Source organism: Prionailurus bengalensis, chromosome E2 (genome assembly GCF_016509475.1).
Source record: "Prionailurus bengalensis isolate Pbe53 chromosome E2, Fcat_Pben_1.1_paternal_pri, whole genome shotgun sequence".
NCBI lineage: Eukaryota > Metazoa > Chordata > Mammalia > Carnivora > Felidae > Prionailurus > Prionailurus bengalensis.
The window spans coordinates 37,066,958-37,090,402 of NC_057352.1; positions in this window are offsets into that span (position 1 = coordinate 37,066,958).

The following is a 23,445-nucleotide window of genomic DNA, read 5'->3' on the forward strand; positions in this document are numbered from 1 at the left end:
GTAAGCATTTAGTTCAAATTTGGTTGAAAAGTTTAGGATCGTATTCATTTAATTAAAGAAAGTCCAAGTAGGGCATTTGGGATAATATCTGGTAAAAGACTGATTTAAAACCATAGTTCCTGGTTTTCAGAGTAATGAAATGTCCTAACATAACAAGTGAGAATGTCTTCCTGGCAAAGAAGTCAATAAGGTGATAGGTCTGAGTAATATTCAGCCAGTTGTATCCACTCATATGCATGTGCATAATGCCAAATAGGCAGGTAAGATAGTCAAAATCTGCCTTATTTTTTTAAGCAAACTTTGAGAGGCTTTCCTGGGTCTGGAGTCAAGCTCTCTGGGTTTTTATTCCAATGTAATATGCTTCACCTCTTTGTTTCCGCTTTCGTCTTTTAGGTAATGGGCATTATCGTTTACCAACATGAAATGGTCAATGCGAGGACTCAATTTTAACTGTCCCATGTAATTTACTATATAGCCTATTGCCAGGACATAGGAAAGTGTTCAGTATATTCTACATAATAATGATGATCATGACTATAATAAATATAATGTCTATTATCTGTGTTCAATTCAGACACCTAGGTTGAAAAGAAAAAGAGAAAAGGGAAAAAAAAAATAGCTGCATCCCTCCTAAGTGCAGAAGTCATTGTAGACAAAGAATAAAAATTGAAGAACGCTTATGTGACCAAACTGAAATCTAATCTAATAAAGAATGCACAAAATCATTACTATCTGGGATTTATCATCATGAAGTATTACCCCACCCACTTCAAAATAGGTTTTGCTTGTTTGCTTGTTTATTTTTTTTTCCCATTTGCATACAACTTGAAACTAAATGTACATGGATAGTTACGTTTTTTAGAGATTTCCTCTTCTATCCAAGATGGAGTAACAGGGATCCAATTTATTCTCCCACCTGAAATAAGCAAGAAATACAGTGATCTTTGGAAGACAGGAGCAAATGAAGTCAGCCTCACAGTTGCCACACTTTACCGCTCTGACTTTCCAAGCTGAAAGAAATCAAAGATGTAAGCAAATAGAAAGAAGTACCATGTTCATTGATTGGAAGACAATGCTGTTATGATGTCACTTCCTCCAAGTTGATATATATATTTAATATAATTCAATATCAATGATTTTTTAAATAAATGTAGACATAATTTTTAAATTTATTTGGAAAAGAAGAGGAGCTAGAATAACAAAAATAATTTTGAATTGGAAAAATAAAGCGGAACAAGTCAGTTTACCTGATTTCAAGACTTTACTATATAGCTATTGTAATCAATGTGTGGTTTTGGCAAAGACAGACACATAAAGCAGGGGGACAGAAATAGAGAACCCGGAAATAGGCGCACACAAATATGCCCAAATGATTTTTGACAAAGGTGCAAGGGCAATTCAGTGGAGGAGAGATTATCTTAAAAAAAATTGTTTTGGAGCAGTTCTACATCCATGTGGAGGGAGGAAAGAACTTTGACCTAACTTTTATATCTTATACAAAAAAAAGTAACTCAAAATGAATATAAACTTAATGTAAATCATAAAACTAAAAAACATTTGAGGAAAAAATAGAAAATTTGGGGATCTAGGACCTGGCAAAGAGTTCTAAGACCTGACACCAAAAGGACAATCCATTAAAGGGGGAAAAAATGCTAAATTGGACTTTATTAAAATTAAAAAACTTTTAAACATCCTTCTTTAAAGAGGGTGAAAAATGAGTTATATAATGGAATAAAATATTTGTAAACCATATATCTAATAAAGCACTACTGTCTAGCATATATAAGGAAGTCTCAAAACACAACCATAAATGAATAAGTAATCCAATTAGAAAATGGGCAACAAAGCAATAAAAACTTCATGAAGTTGATACAGATGACAGCCTGAATGAATCTCTGAAGAAGAATTATGCTGGGTAAAAATAAAAGCCAGTTGGAGCCCCCCAGTTGGCTCAGTTGGTTAAGCGTCCAACTTTTGATTTCGTCTTGGGTCACGATCTCACAGTTTGTGAGTTCCAGCCCCGTGTCAGGCTCAGCGCTGATGGTGTGGAGCCTGCTTGAGATTCTCTCTCTCTCACTCTCTCTTCCCCTCCCCATCCCTCACAAAATAAATAAAATAAACTTAAAAAAATAAAGTAGGGGGGCCTGGGTGACTCAGTTATTAAGCATCGAACTTCAGCTCAGATCATGATCTTATGATTGGTGATTTCAAGTCGTGTATCAAGCTGTTTGCTGTCAACACTAGACCTGCTTGGGATTCTCTTTCTTCCTTTCCCTGTCCCTCCCCCACTCACTCTCTCTCTCTCTTTCTCTCATAAAATAAATAAAATAAACTTAAAAAATAAAATAGGTGTGCCTGAGTGGCTCAGTCATTAAGCATTGGAGTTTAGCTTGAGTCATGATCTCATGGTTTGTGAGTTTGAGCCCCGAGTTGGGCTCTGTGCTGACAGCTCAGAGCCTGGAGTCTGCTTCCGATTCTATGTCTCCCTTTTTCTCTCTGCCCCTCCCCCCTCACACTCTGTCTCTATCTCTCAAAAATAAAATAAACACTAAATAAATAAATAAATAAACAAAATCCAGTCCCAAAAGATTGCATTATTCCATTTATATAACCATTTGAAATGACAAAATTATGGAAACAGAGAAGAGATTAGGAGTTGACAATGGTAAAGGAAGGGAGGGTGGGCAGGTGAGAAATATATGTGGGTAAAAGGGAACAAACGTGAAGGACACTTTTTTTTTTTTTAAGTTTATTAATTTTGAGACAGAGAGAGACAGGGCACAGGTGTGCAGGGGAGGGGCAGAGAGAGAGAGAGGGAGAATCCCAAGCAGGCTCTGCAGTGTCAGTGCAGAGCACCACAAGGTGATATGACCTAAGTCAAGGTCGAGAGTTGGACGGTTAACTGAGTGAGTCACCCAGGTGCCCCGAAGGACCCTTGTTTTGTAAGATTTTACCATTTGGGAAAACTGGGCAAAAGTTACATTGGAATTTCTCTGTATTATTTCTTATACTTCCATGTGAATCTACAATTATTTCAAAATAAAAAATTCTAATTAAAAATAATCAGTATGAACTTTTAAAAAATTCTATACTTAAGGAAATGTCCAAATTTATTAAAATATCCTCAAATACAGAAAAATACTACGAAATAGAGATATTGTACTCAGTAAATATATTTCATTTAAGATTCATTATTTGATCCCAAATTGACAGTAAAAAAATTTTATTAATTTAAAAGTACCAAAAAGGTTATATAAGTTTTATAAGAAATATGAAAATATATCCACACCACAATCAAAAATTAGAATTATATAAACTAAAAAGTGAACATTTTCTCTTTCCTCCTCAGTATTCCTAAATCCCCTCTTTATAGATAATGAACTACTTATAGGAGAATAGTTTGGTATATATGTTTTGGTGTGGGGGAGATTTTGCCATTTCATTTATATATGTATTTTCTTTGTGATTTTTTTATTCAACATGCATTTAAAAGCTATTTTTATTTTATATAAGACTACTACGCTATGCATATATATACTATATACTATACTATGCATAAAATTCCACAGAATGGATATATAGCAGGATCTGTTTAATTGTGAGCCTACATGAAGACATGTGGGGTTTTTTTCTCCTATTTACAATAATAATAAAATACTAGAGCAGTTCATTAGTGCCCATGAAGGTACATCAATCTGAGTATATATGGGAGTGTTTGTTTTGTTTAGATTCCAGAATTACATTTTTGGATCTAAGTGCATGCACCTCTTTTTAACATTGTTAAAATGTTAAAAATATTGTTACCTGAAAATGTTTTCCACCTATGCCAGATCAGCTTTTTGCCAGCAGCATCGGTCCTTGTTCTTTTATAGGACATCCTCTCTACCCATGGGGTTAAAAGTCTCCAAACTACAGTAGGCCAACTAGAAACAGAAGCAGGTGACAGGCTGGCACCTGTGGGTTTCCATCCAGGGGCAGTAGCAACCTCTCAACATTTGCATTAAAAGCTCCTCTCTGCTTTTTTTGTTCCTCCAGACACTCCCATTTTCTCGATTGTGCTCTTCCCGCCCTTCCAATGGCGGCCCTTCCTTGTAGGAAGTTGCTGCTTTCAAAAATGAAAGTGAAATAAGTACTGTTTCACGTATATGAAAGCTCCTAGTAGTCCTGTCCCACAAGGAACATTAAAACCCAAAACTTGTTATTTGAGAAAATTAAAATTGTTTGAATAAAAATATACCTAAAGTCATTTAGGGAAAGAAGTGATGGCACCTGAAATAAGAGTGCCTTCCAAGGGAACTAAGCTTCCCAGAAGCCAATGGAGAAAAGTTAAGGGTGAGGGCAGAATAAGGTATGAATTTCCTCTTTTCCATTAACATCAAGCTTTAGTCTTTTTTTTTTTCTGGAAATAAAACAAATGTTATATACTTTCCTCTGGGCTCAAAATCAATGTAGTGCCTGCCATATGGCATGGTGGTCTGTGTGATCATTGAGGACATACTGCTTTTTTTCCAGAGTTACAACCCTCCTCCCAGGCATCTACCTACCAACAGAATAGCTGAGCACAGTGCCCACTTCTCGCGGCCAGCAGTTTTGTTGTTGAAACCTGGAGGGTGATGGTAGCCATTTTACTAAGTAGAAATCATTTGTTTCATCTGGCTTTTACTTTAAATATGGAGCTTTCTCTTTAGGATAGCAGTTTCCAATTTCAAGGGTCAAATTGAACAAGACTGTGCATATTTCTGGGACGTCTGGGCTGTGAAAGGTTTTTCTTGCTGCTAAAACCACCAAGAGTGTGCCAACAAGAGTGAGTCCAATTTCTTGAGGCTAATAGAGAAGGAAGGCTTAAATCCCCCAGTTGAAAGCCAAGTTTCACTTTTATTTTACTGAAATAACCTGCCTGCCTTATCTTCAGCCTTGTGGAAAGCAGAGCTGGGATTAGGGAGAAGTCTTTCTTAAAATAGCCCTATCTTAAAATGCAAACATTATTTTCTCTGGGTTAAATCAAATGAGCATCATGCCCTATCATGTAGCTTGGAGTAGAGGCTGCCTCATTGGTTCAGCTTAGTGTTCTTTCCCTTTCTCACCTTTTCACTTGGCTTCTGAGTCTTGAAATGACATTAGAACTCTTTATGTTTGGAGATTAAATTAACTATTTAGCCAAATCACTAAAGTGGAGGATATAATGCTCAGAAGTAAGCATTTCATTTACAAAAATGCACGTTATCTAATGCAGTAAATGGTGATAGTGTGTCTTTAGGCCCTGGTTGTTCTAGTGTTTGGGGAAATAATAAAGACTTTTTATTTTCTCCCTTAGATCATAAGTGCTATGTTATTAGTGCCGTCTCAGCGTTAAACCAGGTTGCAAGCTGCTTATTCTTCAAAATGAAGCTTTATTTTTTCGTTTAATTGCTTTTTCAGGAGCATTATTAACTTCCAGAAGGGGAGAAAAATTAAAGCAGCTGAGGCTGTGGTTCAGTATATTTGAAGCTAAAAAACACATTTCAAAAACTAATGCAATAATACTGTACCAATTATCAAGAATAATATTAGGGAATATACATAATGTGATAATTATAGAAAGAAAGATCTTTTAAATACCATGTGTGAACACCATCTGTATTTTTCTGTTCAGCCCTCTTAACATGCTGAATAAAGAATTATCCTGCTATCCTGAGAAACCAGATAATGCCCAAACTCTCTGAACTTTCTCAAAATAAATCTCCATCAAACTTTACATTCCAATCAGTCACCAAATTCTAGATTTAACTTTCCTAATATCTCTCAAATTCATCATCCTCTCATTTTGACAGACCTCCAGTCTATGTCAGAACTGGGACATTTGCCATCACGCTCACCCTCACTCCTGACACTGGTCTCCTTATCTTCCAACTCAATACCAGCTGCGGGATAATCTGAACCAAATCAGTTCTGAGCTGTTCCACCAGAAGGTTTATACATCTGCATAAGTTCCTGTTGTTAATAAAGTTAAAACAAGGATGCCAATGTCCAGAATTTCACAGGCTGATTTAACCATCTTTTTGCCTCTCCTGTTTCATACGGAAGGTTCACCTACTCTCCGATATGTCTCCTTTGCTTCATTTAGATAAATCCAATCTCCTTTGCTCCCCGTAGCCTAACCTGGTCACTGTATGTCTCAAACCTATTAAATGCCATTGTAGATCAAGACTGGGTGATTGGGAGAAGGAGGTCATGATATTAGGCATATGGATGGGCCTAGGAGAGTTGGCCCAAAGCCTTGTGATAGAACATGTTAATGCCTAGCAGAGAGCATCCACCAGAAAAAAAGACAATAAAGAAAACAGAATGACTCAGACAGTTGATGTTAGCAAGCCTCTGTCCTTGGTCACCCCAGTGCTTGTGCATTGGGCTTATGAATGGAGTGGTCACAGTCGCAGAGAGCTGCACTTGGCCAGTGAATGCCTGAGATAGGCTTCATAGCATCAGTTCCCTTTGATCAAATTTGGTTTAGCTCCTATTAGTGCCTATCAGCCTGTCAGTGAAAGGGACCCATACTGTGCCCCTGATAGACTACCATCATTCAATGAGAACAGGCAGTCACTTGATAGAAAGTTGATGGCATTAAACACCTTCTATCCTGGGAAGGGCAATGATATCCAGAGAAATATTGACACATTCTCCATATGTGTTTCTCTTTGCTGACCTCAGTGCCGAAGCACTATTCAAGGACTTACAGAGTTTCTGACCTATTGACATGAGATACTGCATAATTTTGCCTTTGGACCAAGGAACCCACTTTAAGGCAAAAGAGGATCAGCCAGCCCTGCACACATGACCTTGAGATCCTGTGTTAATACTGAAAACCACACCATCTAGGAGTTGCTGCCCTGGGAGGGTAGTAGAATTGCCACTCAAATATGCATCTGAGACATTGACCTTGAGCTATCACTCACTGAGTGCATTGCATCTCTCAGGAGAGAGCATATACCTTAAATTGAGATAGATACCTGAACATATAGAAAAATAGGTACGGGAGACAAGATTTGTTTTGTCTTGTCACCATCACTTCCACTGACCTCTTGAGATATTAGGACTTTCTACTCCTTCCCTGGATGTAGGCTCTGTGGGTCTAGATTTCTGGGTTTCCATATTGTAACTCTTCCTCACAAAACACGTAGAGTACCACCATTCAACTCAACGCCATGTCTGATATTCCACCTGGAAAGCCATCCCGACCACTAGAAGTGCCAGCCAAGGAGGAGGGGAAACTAGAAAGGTGGTAGAAAATAGAGACAATGTGTCAGTTATGGCTTCAGAACCAGTGTAGGAGCAAAGGAATCTGTCCTTTGAACATTCCTTTTTTTTTTACATTTCTCCCCAAACTATAACCAATCAGAATCAACCTAGAGGGAGAAGCAACTGGACCTAGTGGCACAAGGATGTTCTGTCATAGATGTTGTTGGTGCCTGCCTAAGATCACTTAGACTGGGCAAGTATACCCGTATCCCTACTGCTGAGTGCATTCACTGTTGACATCTCATAACTGCACCTTCTATGGAGAATTGCTTTTAGGGGCCACCTCTCTAGGAAGTACCTGAGAGTTTATGTCCTTCCCTGGGGAAGCTTGCATCCAGTAATTAAGTGATAGTGTAAAAAAATCCTGTCTCCTATCTCCAGGTAGTCCAAAATGATGGGGCCATTTAGACTATAGAGCTTGCCATTGAATCAGCCTGAGACAAGACTCCCGGTGATACTATATACATTTTTTAGCTTCTTCCTCTGCTCTGTACTGCTTGCCTCACTTTCTTTTAGGTTTCTCCTAAGAACAATTCCTCAATAAATGGTTTTCATAAGAATTCCCTCCTTAAGTCTGACTTTTTGTCTAGGGACACTGGTCTAAGACCTCTCATTTTACAATATTGAATATTTTAGCTCATAATCGTACTTAGTTGCTTCCTTAAACCACATTGATAAGTTTTTCTTACTCCTTAATAATTTACATTTTGAGTACTTAATATTGAAGCCCCATCTGGAGGGAATTCTGGCTGTCTTTGGCTCTCAAACCATAAAGTGTCGACACTCGTATGCAGAGGAATAAGCTGATCAGGACACCAGAGTGAATGAATGAGTCTCCGCGGTATTTCCCAGAGCAGTCTGCCTTAGTGAAGATGTTATGAGCAACCGAGTTCCCACAAGTTTGATTACAAGTACAGTAACCACAGTCAAAGTGGGATAGATATAATCAGGTACTAAGACCCATAGGATCATTCTGGGATCCCTCTATTCCTACTAATTTTTTTGCTGCTGGATATCCCCCATTTGTATTTAGGTTTTGTTTGTTTGTTTGTTTTCTTTAGAATGAATGGTCAGTTTTTTAAATATTGTATTATTTTCCTTGGAGGTATAGTATTGTTGCTTCCACTGTGCACCAAGAAAATAAGCCTGAGACTAAGTTGCTTGCCTGGGTTTTTTGATAGATATTTTATAGTAGCTCTAAAGTTACTTGAAACACAACAAATGACTCTGGAATAAGCAGGTATCCATATGCAAAAACATGAATCTAGACACGGATGTTTCTTCCCTCAAAAAAATTAATTCATGGGCATCTGTGACACTCAGTTAAGCATCTAACTTTGGCTCAGGTCATGATCTCGTGGTCCGTGGGTTCAAGCCCCACATATGGCTCTGTGCTGACCGCTCAGAGCCTGGAGCCTGTTTAGGATTCTGTGTTTCCCTCTCTATCTGCCCCTTTCCCACTTACTTTCTGTCTCTCTCTCTCAAAAATAAACATTAAACAAAAATTAAAAAAAAATTAGCTCAAAATGGATTATAGACCTAAGTATAAAATCCTCAACTATAAAACCCCTAGAAGAAAACATAGGAGAAAACCTGGATGACCTTGGGGTATGGTTGTGAGTATTATTTTTATTTTATTAATGTTTTTTTAATGTTTATTTATTTTTGAGAGAGAGACAGAGTGTAAGAGGCGGAGCGGCAGAGAGAGAAGGATTCACAGAATCTGAAGCAGGCTCTAGGCTCTGTCAGCACAGAGCCCGACACGGGGCTCGAACTCACGGAGTGTGAGATCATGACCTGAGCTGAAGTCAGACGCTTAACTGACTGAGCCACCCAGGTGCCCCTGGTTGTGACTTTTAAATTATAATACCAAAGGCATGTGCCATGGAGGAAATAATTGATAATTGGCCTTCATTAAAGTTAAAAATTTCTGCTCTGCAAAAGACTATCAAGAGAATGAGAAGACAATCCACAGACTGGAAGAAGTTATTTGCAAAAAACATACTTGATAAAGAACTGTTATCTGAAATATACAAAGAACTTTGAAACTCAACTCTAAGAGGGCACCTGAGTGGTTCAGTCCGTTTAGTGTCTGACTCTCGATTTCGGCTCAGGTCATGATCTCAAGGTTCATGAGTTCAAGCCCTGCATTGGGCTTGCAGAGCCTGCTTGAGAAATTCTCTCTCTCTCTCTCTCTCTCTCTCTCTCTCTCTCTCTCTCCCTCTCTCTGCACCCCCCTTCTCTCTCTCTCTCAAAATAAATAAACTTAAAAAAATCTAAGAAGGCAAACAATGTGAGTAAAGAATAAGCAAAAATCCTGAACAGACACCTCAGTAGAGAAGATATACAGATGACAAATAAGCATCTGAAAAAATGCTCCACATCATACATCATTAGGGAAATGCAAATTAAAACAATAATGAGATACCACTACACATGTAGCAGAATGGCCAACATGCTGAACACTGCAAACACGAAGTGCAGGTGAGGATGTGGAACAGCAGGAACTCACATTTGCTGTCAGTGGGAATACAAAAGGGTACAGCCACTTTAGAAGACAACTTGACAACTTCTTACAAAACGAAACCTACTCTTACTATACAGTCCAGCCATCTCAACCCTTGGTATTTACCCAAAGGATGTGAAAACTCACATTCGCACAAAACCTGCACGTGGATGGTTAGAGCAGCTTTATTCATTGTTGCTAAAACTGGAAGCAACCAGGATGTTCCTCAGCAAACACATGGGTAACTAAACTGTGATGTATCCACACAGTGGAATATCATTCAGAGCTCAAAAGAAATGAGCTACTAACCCATGAAGAGACACGGGAGAACCTCAAATGTGTATTACTAAGTGAAAGAAGCCAATCTGTAAAGGTTACATGCTGTATGATTCCAACTATATGACGTTCTGGAACAGGCAAAACCAGGGAGTTAGTAAGAAGGTCAGTGATTGTCCAGGATTAGGGTGGAGGAAGGGACAAATATGCAGAGCAAAGTGGATTTTTAGGGCAGTGAAACTGTTCTGTATGATACTGTGAAGGTGGATACATGTCATTATGTCTTTGTCAAAACCCATAGAATGTGCAACACCACACACCAGGTGTCTTGGACACTAAGAACTTCCAGTGGTGTCCTATCAACATGACAGCGCAGATTCACCGATATGACAAATGTACCATTATAGTGTGGGGTGTTGATATTGGGGAAGACTATGTGTGGGATGGCAGGAGATATATAGGAACTCTCTGTATTCTGGGCCCAATTTTACTCTGAACATAAAAGTACTCTAAAAAATAAACTGTCTTTAAAAAATTGGGTGAAACAGGTTCTGAAGTTGACCTTAGAAACCCATACATTCCTTTATTTACCCTTGTCTCTACGACAGGAAGCAGGAAGCAGGAGTCAATAAAATTCAAGATTGTATATGTCAGCATAAAGTTTTTAAACTGCTATTTCAATTAAAATTCTCCTTGACATATTCATAAAACATTTCATGCATATTATGTATTTATAAAAATTCTCAGTTTTAGTTCACACTTTATGGTAAAGGTATTTTCACATGAACTAGCTTCTTAAAACACTTCCAACAAGTGGATTGCAGTTTCCCAGTGTAATTTAGTTATTCTGTGATGGAGATGGGGGTCTAAGTCTAATTAGCTGACCCTTTTCTCATGAAAAATGATATGAAATTCAACTCAGACACAGAATCTGTTACAGAGCCTGGAAGATAACAGGTATGCACTAAAATTTCAGTGTACTTGCTGAATAAATTCAGCTCTTTGCTTTCCAATTTTCTAAACCCAAGTCATTGGTGGACATTTGCTAGAACATGAGACTAATTCAGATACCTATGCTTTCTTGATAGATACATATGCTTTTTAAGGTATTTAGCATTTCCACATTTCATAAATGTTAATGTTAATTAAATACATATTCTGAAGGAAAAGGAATTTCCTTAGATAGCATATGTTACAGTTCAGCTATTTTTGAATGTGGCATAGAAGTTTTATAATGACTACTTTCTGGAATATCACATTGTTTCCCAAACTGCTGGTCTGATGCCAACTGGTGTGATTTGCTACCATTTGGTTCACATGCCTAGGGAAATGTCATATTCTCTCTAAATAAAGCAGTTGCAATTATGTAACTGCCTCCTTTACCTTGGCATCAGTTTTTGATGCCATTATGTTGAATATTATAATTAAATGAGAGATGTTACTTAGTTTTAAAGTCTCCACTGATCTCTCAACTACTAAAACTCCAGTTATTATTTTGTGCCTTCAACATATACTTATAGATTATTTGATGCATTCATTACATGGCAGAATATATGGAAAAACACTCCACCTTTACAATCTAATAGAATTATTCAGAGATTGATGTCATGAACATTTATTGATTTCTGACTATGTGTTCCTTAACACATAGTATATCAGAAGGTCTCTCCTAGATAATTGAAAAAAGGTGTGTTTGTATCCAAATAGAATATTTAAAAGCATCAGACTATGATGTAGGAGGCTATAAGGGATAGTACAGAATTCTCAAGTTAGTAGCAACTGTGATGTTTCCTCCCATGGGCCAGCAGTAATGTGGCAAAATCAGAAAGCAGACAGAGACAGTCATATAAGATCTTGCTAGTCAATATGTGGTTCACAAAATTGCAATATTTGTATTACCTTGAGGCAAAATAGAAAGGGAAAATCATCACTCCAACCCTAGATCTGAGAATGACAACTGCATTTTCATAAGCTCCCAAGGTGATTTGCAGGCAACTTCATGTTTGAAAAATACTGGTGTATAGGATGCCCCTCTGAAAGTAGTAATCTCAGCTGACCTGGGACACAGCCAGCTCAAGGTGATCTCAGAGAGGAAACACTGGGGAATAAATATCCTGACCTCATAGTCCTACTGATATCCTTTGGTCACTGATAGAGATCCTCATTAACCAAATTTAATAAGACACAAAGAACAAGGAGAACCATTCATGTGGTTTATGAAGATCAGCTACCCAGGGAAGAAGATTAAAGGGGACAAAGCAGTAGTAAATGAACCTGGACTGGTAGCTTGAAGAGATTTGACACAATTGAACTGTCCCTGAAAATGGAAAGGTGAACGATATGGTCCCCTGACCTCAAATATCCCAACACATTTTTTGCAAAATCATTTTCTGTGTTATAGTCACAATTAATATTAGAATTGTGAACAAAAGTGATACTATTCTAATAAAATGTCCAATAGCCTATTCATCTTGAAGACACTTGACACAATCCTTTGGTTTTAAGTAAAGGTATAAAAAAATGTTCTGTCAGAAATAGCCTGACTGCCTGGGATTCTCACATATATTCTTCAGTTCAACTCTACTTTCAGAATCATAGTTAATTTTTTCCCCCTTACCTTTTGGGAGTGAGTGCCTCATTACTATTGTGATTTCTGATGTCTAGAATTCCCTGCTACGTCTGAGGCCTATTATGTTAGATTAAAAATCTTATGTACTTTTATCAAGCCAAATTGAAAGTCTGGTAATATGGTAGCATTTCTCACTGTTTGAGCTCACCCTCTAATCATTCCATTTCTCAAAGACTGAATATACTAGATGAGAGCTCTTTAGATGACAAAATATGTCACATAATTATCTGTGCTGGTAAACTAGAGGTGGTACAGGCTCTACTAAGAAACCCTGGGGATCCCATGCATATGGTCTCCCAAAATAAAATGTAGCTTTTATACAAACCATAAATGGTTGAGGCTAGAAGCTGAAGTTCATTGGGAATGGGATCCCAGTGAGCACTTCTATAACATGACTTGAGCTCTCCCAAGAACTGGAGCAGGTATCTGAACACTTTCTACTATGGAAATGTAATGATACAGTAGGACATTAATTAATTATTAATTATTGAGTGTGAGATATATGTCAAGCACTATGCAAAATTATTTATATATATTTACCTTTTATATACCTCAAACAATTGTATGTAACAGGTACTGTCAGACTACCTACAAGGTGTCCTACAAGGGCACCAACAGCATTACTAGGAGACCGTCCCCACCTAGCTAAATTCACTTGCTTTTCTCATTAAACCTGCTCCATATAGGCACAACTTCTTGCATAACAATCAATCAATGTTTGTAACAAAAATCTATTTTTCTTCAAGATGTAATCAGGATGAATTTTTTATCTATTTGCTTTTAGTTCCTTGGGAGTGTCCTTTGTATATTATCGTGCTTGAGTCATAGTCCTCCAATCACAATAGCCATAGATATAAGTAGGAAGCTTGTGGCGAGCATTTCATAATGTATATAAATGTCAAATTACCTGAGAGTAATAGTGTATGTCAACTATACTTGAATTAAAAATAAAAGAGCATAATGTTTTAGCCACATTCAAATTTCTAAGGAGAACTCAACCTTGCTTCTGTATCAGGGAAATGTTAAAGTGAGTTAAGTTTCTTCGCTTGTAAATCAAAAATTTAGCTTCTACTTTGGTGCTGGAATATTTTGAAGTAATATTTACATTATAAGTAGATTAAAGTTTACTTCAGAATGGCATACTTGCTGGAATTATGATTACGGAATTATACGAATTTTCTCCTTCTTTTCTTCTCATTCCCATTCTGTTGGGTTTCTGGCAGGCTGATGGTAGCAGAGTAAGGTATGAGAATGATTATTGAGTTAGATGGTAAAAATCATTATCATCGGATTCTAGGGAATTGTCAATGTTACCCTAAATGCAATCACCATCAATACCACTTCCTTGTTTTTTGATCCGTTTGAGTTACCAGAAAATTGAGGACTCCAAACAGCATCATGTAATAAGAAAGTAAGAAAAATTCAGTTTGTGAGTTGTTTATCCCAGAGAAAGAATGTATTTCCATGAATAATAAACAAAGAATAAAATTCTAGACAGCACAGGCAAGAGACCTCTGTTTCCCACTTCAAACATGACGACAAAAACAGGATAGTGGTCAAGAGGCTGGATTTAATGGCTTCAGATTGTGTCTGCTATTTCCAAGCACTGAACAATGCACGGAAACTTTTAATACTGCCGTTGTTTATACTTGAGTCTCTAAAAAACAAGTGTTCATCAAATCAGTTATTAGGTACCTACTCTGTGGCAAACGATATTCTTAGTATCAGTAGCATGGTAGTAAGAAATCAGATTCCCTGCGTTATGGGAGCTATGCATTCTAAAGGAAGGAGACATTATAATATTTTTTATTGACGTCTTTCAGGTGGTGATAAGTACTCTGATAAGTGCTAGTTAGGAAGGGCCTTTCTGATAAGAAGATACTTGAGTATGTCCCTCAGCCCACACCTGTTCACCAACTGAGATACATACTGAGTACCATAGACAAAAAGGAAAAGCGAGAAGGTGCATTTTGCTCAAGTTCAATACAGTCGTTCTGTATTTTCAATTATGTATTCTGTATTTTTATCCGCTAAATCTGGCAACTTTACTTGGAGGCCTACTCTGCAGGAAGAGTGTTGACCCCCCACTCTGAGTGAGACAGGGAGCTACTGGAAGCATTTTTAGCATCCTGTTTTGAAAGGAACACTCTGTATGCTCCCTTGAAAGTAATATAGGGGATTAAGAACAGAGGCAGAAAAGCAGTGCTGGAAATGTGGAAGGCTGGAGACGGTAACCAGGATCTTAGTGCATATTTTGCAAGGAGATGTGACAAAATTTGGTGATGCTTTGGCTGTGGCCTTGTGGGAAAATAAACAGAGTAGTCAAGGACAGTGTCGATTAGTTTGTTTGAACAATGGTGTGACAAAGTTGCCCTCATCTACACCTTAAACACTCTGTAGCTTTTTGGATGCCATGTTAGACCTTTTATTCTCAGACTGCAAGACTTCATTCTTCTTCCTCTCAACTTCTAAAAATTTTATAATGTGGACCTGGGTTATCTTCCTGTATAGGTTACAAAAGTAGGGGGAGATTGGATTGGCAATTACAGGATGATTTGTGGACTGGAAAGGGTTAATGATTAATTCTGTGGATTCTGTATGTGTGTGTATGCACATACCTATATACATGTATATATATGCATGTACTGATATATATGTGTCATATACAGCTAACTTTTGAACAACAGGGATTTGAACTGCATGAGTGCACTTATATGTGAATTTCTTTTTGATAAATACAACACGGTACTGTAAATGGATTTTCTCTTATGATTTTCTTAATAACATTTTCTTTTCTCTAGCTTACTTTATTATAAGAATAAAGTATATAATATAACACATATACAAAATGTGTGGTAATCGACTCTTTATGTTATTGATAAGGCTACTGGCCAACAATAAGCTATTGGTAGTTAAGTTTGGGGGGAATCGAAAGGTATACATAAATTTCTGACTGCAGGGGTCAGTGCCTCTAATCCCCATGCTGTTCAAGGGTTAACTGTATTATAGACAATACATATATTTTATATAATTATATATATCATATATAAATATCACGCTTGATTTCAAAGATTTTCTTATCTTTATGAGGATGGTTGGTTTTATCTAAAAAGGAATGTAAGCATCTTATCTATTTTTATTTCCAAATATATTAACCCAGAAAATTACAGTAACTAATATGTTTGTTTAAAGTACAACTTTTTTGTGTAAGAAGTAGCTGAAGTCAATTAGGAGATACTTCGAAATATATACATAAAAAAATTGCATTAGGCTTACACTCCAGAAATACATATTTATCAAGATAAAGTATTTATGGAAGATTGTAAAATGCTTATCATTGAAGTCTCTTTCAAGTGGCATTCTGTGTTTAAATTAAAAGAAAAAGCAGCGTGCGTAGATCTTCAGATTGATAACAAGCTTGAATACAATTATTAGTATCTTGGTTGGTAATTGAAAGGTTGAATCCAGATGAAAAACAGTAATAAGCTGCTGACTTCTCAGGAGAAAAGGAGAAAGAGGTTGCTGAGGGAGATGGAGTAGCCTAGGGCTGACTTGGGTTCTGAAGCTCCATAAATCTCTGCAAATCTCCCTTCATTGAAGCTGAGGATTGCTTATCATTAAAGGAGAAACTTGAAGGCCCGAGAATCCGTATCCTGTTCTCTGGGGCAAACAGCTCATGCTGTCACAGAGGGCTGGGAACCTTTCTAATTGCAGTGGCTCATGACACACCAGCATCTGACAGATATACAGGGAAGCAGTCCTCCTTTGCCGCCTTCAGGGCTCATAGAAAGAGGAGAAAGAAAAAGAGGGAGAAGAAAGTGATTGGGGATAGAGTTTGCAGGCCAAGATTTCCAGGGAATGAGTTACTTTGTACTGTTTGGCCAAACACGCCCTGAGCATTGCCCATATTTAACTTTATATATGTATCCTTCTCTACTTACAATTTTTTTTAATGTTTATTTATTTTTGACAGAGAGAGAGAACACAAGCAAGTCAGGGGCATAGTGAGAGGGAGACACAGAATCCAAAGCAGGCTCCAGGCTCTGAGCTGTCAGCACAGAGCCGGACTAAGGGTTTGAGCTCATGAATCGAGAGATCATGACCTGAGCCAGAGTCAGACCCTTAACCGACTGGGCCACCCAGGCGCCCCATTCTTCATTTATAAAACTAAGCAGTATTACAAATTGCATGTTTTGCGGGAGATTGGGTGTGCATCTTGTGTTTATCTGAAATGTAAGTAGAATTTCTTTTCAAAGGCAAGTGCCAAAAGAGGGGATATCACATTTAGTTGTTCATGTACCTTTAGTGTCCATCTTCCTTTTACTGAAAACCATACATACCAGCTAATATTTCAGGCATTGTGTACGCAAGATTTAATTAATCTTCACAACAATCTTATTGTGGAAGTCAAGACTAGCTTTTTTACATTTTAATTATGAAGAAGCAGAGCCCAGAGAAGTTTAAAAAAAAATAACAACTTTATCAAGATTACAAAACCAGTTAGTGGCAGAGCTGAGCTTAAACTCAGGACTGCCTAACTCTTAGACCTAAGCCAATTCTAAGAGGCTGCACTTTGTGCAGGATGATCACATAATTTGTCTTTCTAACTCAGGTATTTTTGTCTGGGACAAATACTAAACAGGATAGCAGGGCAACAGGTGTGAAATAAGACTGTTGCAGACGTATTGGGACGTTCAGACACCCTAACTCTGTATAATGAATGTGTTATTGAGTGAGATCATATAATATACCTACCTGTAGAGTTCTTGAGAATCTGAACTGTTACCTAATCTGCATTTGTAAAATGTAGTCTTACAACCAATTTGCAGGAATTATTCATCACAAATGGTTGATTTCCTGCCTTTACTCAGATTTGTGTAAGTGACTCAATTATAATCAAGAAACAGCAGAGCATACAACGCAACTGTGCAATCATCAGTATGGATCTCAAGCTCTGATGGGACGTTTCTCTGATATTGAATAACAGCTTAGAAGGGGACAGAGAGTAAATCGAAGATTTGCTCCTTACAATTTCTGGGAAACGAATAATGCGTGTTCTTTATTTTACTGGGTCATACCTCAAATTTGCCATCCTGGCATATCTAGGTATTCTGGGGGGGGGGGGAACAGTGTAGGAATAATAAATAAGCGCTGAGAGTGAACATTGCAATTATAAATACTTTAATGCATATGAGAAGCAACGCTCATCATTAATAAAAGCGGATCATTGGCAAGGGGATCTTTCTCTCTTCTTCTTTTGGTGGCGTCATAGAGTAGAACTCAGAAAACCATGGCTGCCTCACATCAAATCCTAGGCGTCTGTCTTCCTGAAGGGCCTTGGGAATGTTAGTTTTCCCCTCTGGACTTGTCTAAAATAAGGCATTCAACCAGAAAGGGAAAAGAGTGCATTCTAGAACACAAACTGTCTGGACTGCTCTGATCCCAGGCTCATTTATCCTGAGCACAAAAAGAGCAAGGTTTTTCCAGTCCATGGCTCCTTCCATATCAAGATATCCACTAATTGGAACAGGGGCAGCATACAACTATATGATTCATTAACTGTAATGATTAGTATAGAGCCAGCAACGGTGCCCAAGGAATTGGCAAATATATAGGCTTAGATTTCCAAATTATACTATCTCCCCAAAAGATCCTTTTTTTTGTATAGAGTAGAAAGAAGAAAGTCCATCTTGCCAAATGGAGTTTACCTTGAGTACCACCAATGTCCGTGCCAAACCAGATTTGTAGTTACATCCTTTGCCTACCCATGCCTGTCAATTTAGAGACGATCTGTAAGCAACTTTGTGCCTTATAGGTCATCTTTAGTAGTGACTTTTAATATCCATAAGGTCAATTGGTATCACTTGATATTAAAGTCAGTCTGTTTTTCTCAGTCCTTATATGTACATATTTTTCAGCTTTTGACATACTCCTGTTTTCCTTAGATTATTTTTTTAAATTCTCATTCTTTGTAAAACAACATAGAACCTACTTTAAATATTATTTTATTTCCTATTTGTGGGATGCTTACCTGAAAGAAGGAGATAGTCCCAGGATCGTTCCAGTCAAAGAATTAAAAAACCCAGAGAGATGAATCCCTTTGCCTCTAGGAACCCGATGATGGATGGCAGGTTTGGAATTGGAGAATGTGTCAGAGTCAGGGGATTCCAAAAGGTTTTTATTTATCTGTCTGTTTCCTACTATACCGTGACATGTCTGGGTGCTGAATGTAAACCCCACAGAGTCAAGGCATTTTTCTGATTCCTTCTTGGCTAGATCCTGATACCTAGAAAAGACTGAAGCATACAAGAGTGTTTGATAAATGTTTGTTAAAACGGTACCATTTTCACAGTGTCAGCAATAGAGGGACTTGAATGCTCAGATTGCAAATAAGAGCATATTGAAGCAAAATTTTAGGAAAACACCATAACCTCGAGATTAAATTCCTCTTTAATATTTACCTCAGAATTGAATGTATTTTTTTTCTGGATACACATTTTTACATTTTTGCATATATTTCAAAAAAACACACACAACTCTGGAAAGATTATAATCTATGCAACCTTCAAGAGGAATCCATCCTATATTGTAACTTGGAGGCAGTTTACAAATTTGTGGTTTTGTATTTGGGGAAAAATATCAAAAGACCTGTTTATTTCATAGGTAACATGTCTTACAAATATGTTTAAAAGCAGCTGGAATATAATGACACACCAAAGGAAGATGGTTTGACAGGAAATTTAAAAGGACTGGGGGCATATGGCTCTACCATTATCCCAGAAAAGAAATTAGCCTCCCCCTGATGAAATTATGTGACTTGGGGGTTTAAAAAGAAACTTCCAAATAATAACCAGAAGAAATAGTTTTAAAAACTTAAATTGGTTTCCTCTAGGGAGTGGATAGATCTAGATGGTAGATTGGAGAAGGACAGAAAATATTATATTTTATAATGTTCACTGTGTTTTTAATTTTTAATATTAATGTGCATTTACAGCATTAATCATGTTTGACAAGTGTTTTATTTATTTATTTATTTATTTATTTTATTTTTTAACTAAACTGCATTTTATTAAATGGCAAAAACAACAGCAAAGAAACGGGAAGATGTGGGGAGCCTGGGTGGCTCAGGTGGTTAAACATCTGACTCTTGGTTTTGGCTCAGGTCATGATCTCACAGTTCGTGACTTTGAGCCCATGTCGGGCTCTGGGCCGACAGCGCGGAGCCTGCTTGAGACTCTCTCTTTCTCTGCCCCTCCCCCACTCACATGCGGACACTGTCCCTCTCAGAATAAACATAAAACAAAAGCAAAAAAAGAAACAGGAAGATCTGATGGAATTAACTATGGTTTGAAGTCAGACATTGCTGGTCTTCGAAATCTTGATCTGCCACTTAGCTGGGTGACTGTAGTTAGAGCACCTACTTAGTTTTCAGCATTCTTGTTTTTAAAACTGGGATAATGGTATCTTTTAGTGTTGCTGCGAAAAACAAGTCAAATAATAAATGCAAAACCCTAGTTTAGTGCTTGAAACTTAGTATGCAACTGATAAACAATTCTGGTAAAAGAACATTATGTCAGTCTCTTCGTTATGCACATCAAAGGAGTTATATTTACCCCTAAACCCTTCTTCCCTAGCTGGCACCAACCTTTCTTTCTTTTTTTTTTTTTTTTATGAAATTTATTGACAAATTGGTTTCCATACAACACCCAGTGCTCATCCCAAAAGGTGCCCTCCTCAATACCCATCACCCACCCTCTCCTCCCTCCCACCCCCCATCAACCCTCAGTTTGTTCTCAGTTTTTAAGTCTCTTATGCTTTGGCTCTCTCCCATTCTAACCTCTTTTTTTTTTTTCCTTCCCCTCCCCCATGGGTTCCTGTTAAGTTTCTCAGGATCCACATAAGAGTGAAACCATATGGTATCTGTCTTGCTCTGTATGGCTTATTTCACTTAGCATCACACTCTCCAGTTCCATCCACGTTGCTACAAAAGGCCATATTTCATTTTTTCTCATTGCCACGTAATATTCCATTGTGTATATAAACCACAATTTCTTTATCCATTCATCAGTTGATGGACATTTAGGCTCTTTCCATAATTTGGCTATTGTTGAGAGTGCTGCTATGAACATTGGGGTACAAGTGGCCCTATGCATCAGTGCTCCTGTATCCCTTGGATAAATTCCTAGCAGTGCTATTGCTGGGTCATAGGGTAGGTCTATTTTTAATTTTCTGAGGAACCTCCACACTGCTTTCCAGAGCGGCTGCACCAATTTGCATTCCCACCAACAGTGCAAGAGGGTTCCCGTTTCTCCACATCCTCTCCAGCATCTATAGTCTCCTGATTTGTTCATTTTGGCCACTCTGACTGGCGTGAGGTGATACCTGAGTGTGGTTTTGATTTGTATTTCCCTGATAAGGAGCGACGCTGAACATCTTTTCATGTGCCTGTTGGCCATCCGGATGTCTTCTTTAGAGAAGTGTCTATTCATGTTTTCTGCCCATTTCTTCACTGGGTTATTTGTTTTTTGGGTGTGGAGTTTGGTGAGCTCTTTATAGATTTTGGATACTAGCCCTTTGTCCGATATGTCATTTGCAAATATCTTTTCCCATTCCGTTGGTTGCCTTTTAGTTTTGTTGGTTGTTTCCTTTGCTGTGCAGAAGCTTTTTATCTTCATAAGGTCCCAGTAATTCACTTTTGCTTTTAATTCCCTTGCCTTTGGGGATGTGTCGAGTAAGAGATTGCTACGGCTGAGGTCAGAGAGGTCTTTTCCTGCTTTCTCCTCTAAGGTTTTGATGGTTTCCTGTCTCACATTTAGGTCCTTTATCCATTTTGAGTTTATTTTTGTGAATGGTGTGAGAAAGTGGTCTAGTTTCAACCTTCTGCATGTTGCTGTCCAGTTCTCCCAGCACCATTTGTTAAAGAGGCTGTCTTTTTTCCATTGGATGTTCTTTCCTGCTTTGTCAAAGATGAGTTGGCCATACGTTTGTGGGTCTAGTTCTGGGGTTTCTATTCTATTCCATTGGTCTATGTGTCTGTTTTTGTGCCAATACCATGCTGTCTTGATGATGACAGCTTTGTAGTAGAGGCTAAAGTCTGGGATTGTGATGCCTCCTGCTTTGGTCTTCTTCAAAATTCCTTTGGCTATTCGGGGCCTTTTGTGGTTCCATATGAATTTTAGGATTGCTTGTTCTAGTTTTGAGAAGAATGCTGGTGCAATTTTGATTGGGATTGCATTGAATGTGTAGATAGCTTTGGGTAGTATTGACATTTTGACAATATTTATTTTTCCAATCCATGAGCAGGGAATGTCTTTCCATTTCTTTAAATCTTCTTCAATTTCCTTCATAAGCTTTCTATAGTTTTCAGCATACAGATCCTTTACATCTTTGGTTAGATTTATTCCTAGGTATTTTATGCTTCTTGGTGCAATTGTGAATGGGATCAGTTTCTTTATTTGTCTTTCTGTTGCTTCATTGTTAGTGTATAAGAATGCAACTGATTTCTGTACATTGATTTTGTATCCTGCAACTTTGCTGAATTCCTGTATCAGTTCTAGCAGACTTTTGGTGGAGTCTATCGGATTTTCCATGTATAATATCATGTCATCTGCAAAAAGCGAAAGCTTGACTTCATCTTTGCCAATTTTGATGCCTTTGATTTCCTTTTGTTGTCTGATTGCTGATGCTAGAACTTCCAGCACTATGTTAAACAGCAGCGGTGAGAGTGGGCATCCTTGTCGTGTTCCTGATCTCAGGGAAAAAGCTCTCAGTTTTTCCCCATTGAGGATGATGTTAGCTGTGGGCTTTTCATAAATGGCTTTTATGATCTTTAAGTATGTTCCTTCTATCCCGACTTTCTCAAGGGTTTTTATTAAGAAAGGGTGCTGGATTTTGTCGAAGGCCTTTTCTGCATCGATTGACAGGATCATATGGTTCTTCTCTTTTTTTTTTGTTAATGTGATGTATCACGTTGATTGATTTGCGAATGTTGAACCAGCCCTGCATCCCAGGAATGAATCCCACTTGATCATGGTGAATAATTCTTTTTATATGCCGTTGAATTCGATTTGCTAGTACCTTATTGAGAATTTTTGCATCCATATTCATCAGGGATATTGGCCTGTAGTTCTCTTTTTTTACTGGGTCTCTGTCTGGTTTAGGAATCAAAGTAATACTGGCTTCATAGAATGAGTCTGGAAGTTTTCCTTCCCTTTCTATTTCTTGGAATAGCTTGAGAAGGATAGGTATTATCTCTGCTTTAAACGTCTGGTAGAACTCCCCTGGGAAGCCATCTGGTCCTGGACTCTTATTTGTTGGGAGATTTTTGATAACCGATTCAATTTCTTCACTGGTTATGGGTCTGTTCAAGCTTTCTATTTCCTCCTGATTGAGTTTTGGAAGAGTGTGGGTGTTCAGGAATTTGTCCATTTCTTCCAGGTTGTCCAATTTGTTGGCATATAATTTTTCATAGTATTCCCTGATAATTGTTTGTATCTCTGAGGGATTGGTTGTAATAATTCCATTTTCATTCATGATTTTATCTATTTGGGTCATCTCCCTTTTCTTTTTGAGAAGCCTGGCTAGAGGTTTGTCAATTTTGTTTATTTTTTCAAAAAACCAACTCTTGGTTTCGTTGATCTGCTCTACAGTTTTTTTAGTTTCTATATTGTTTATTTCTGCTCTGATCTTTATTATTTCTCTTCTTCTGCTGGGCTTAGGCTGCCTTTGCTGTTCTGCTTCTAGTTCCTTTAGGTGTGCT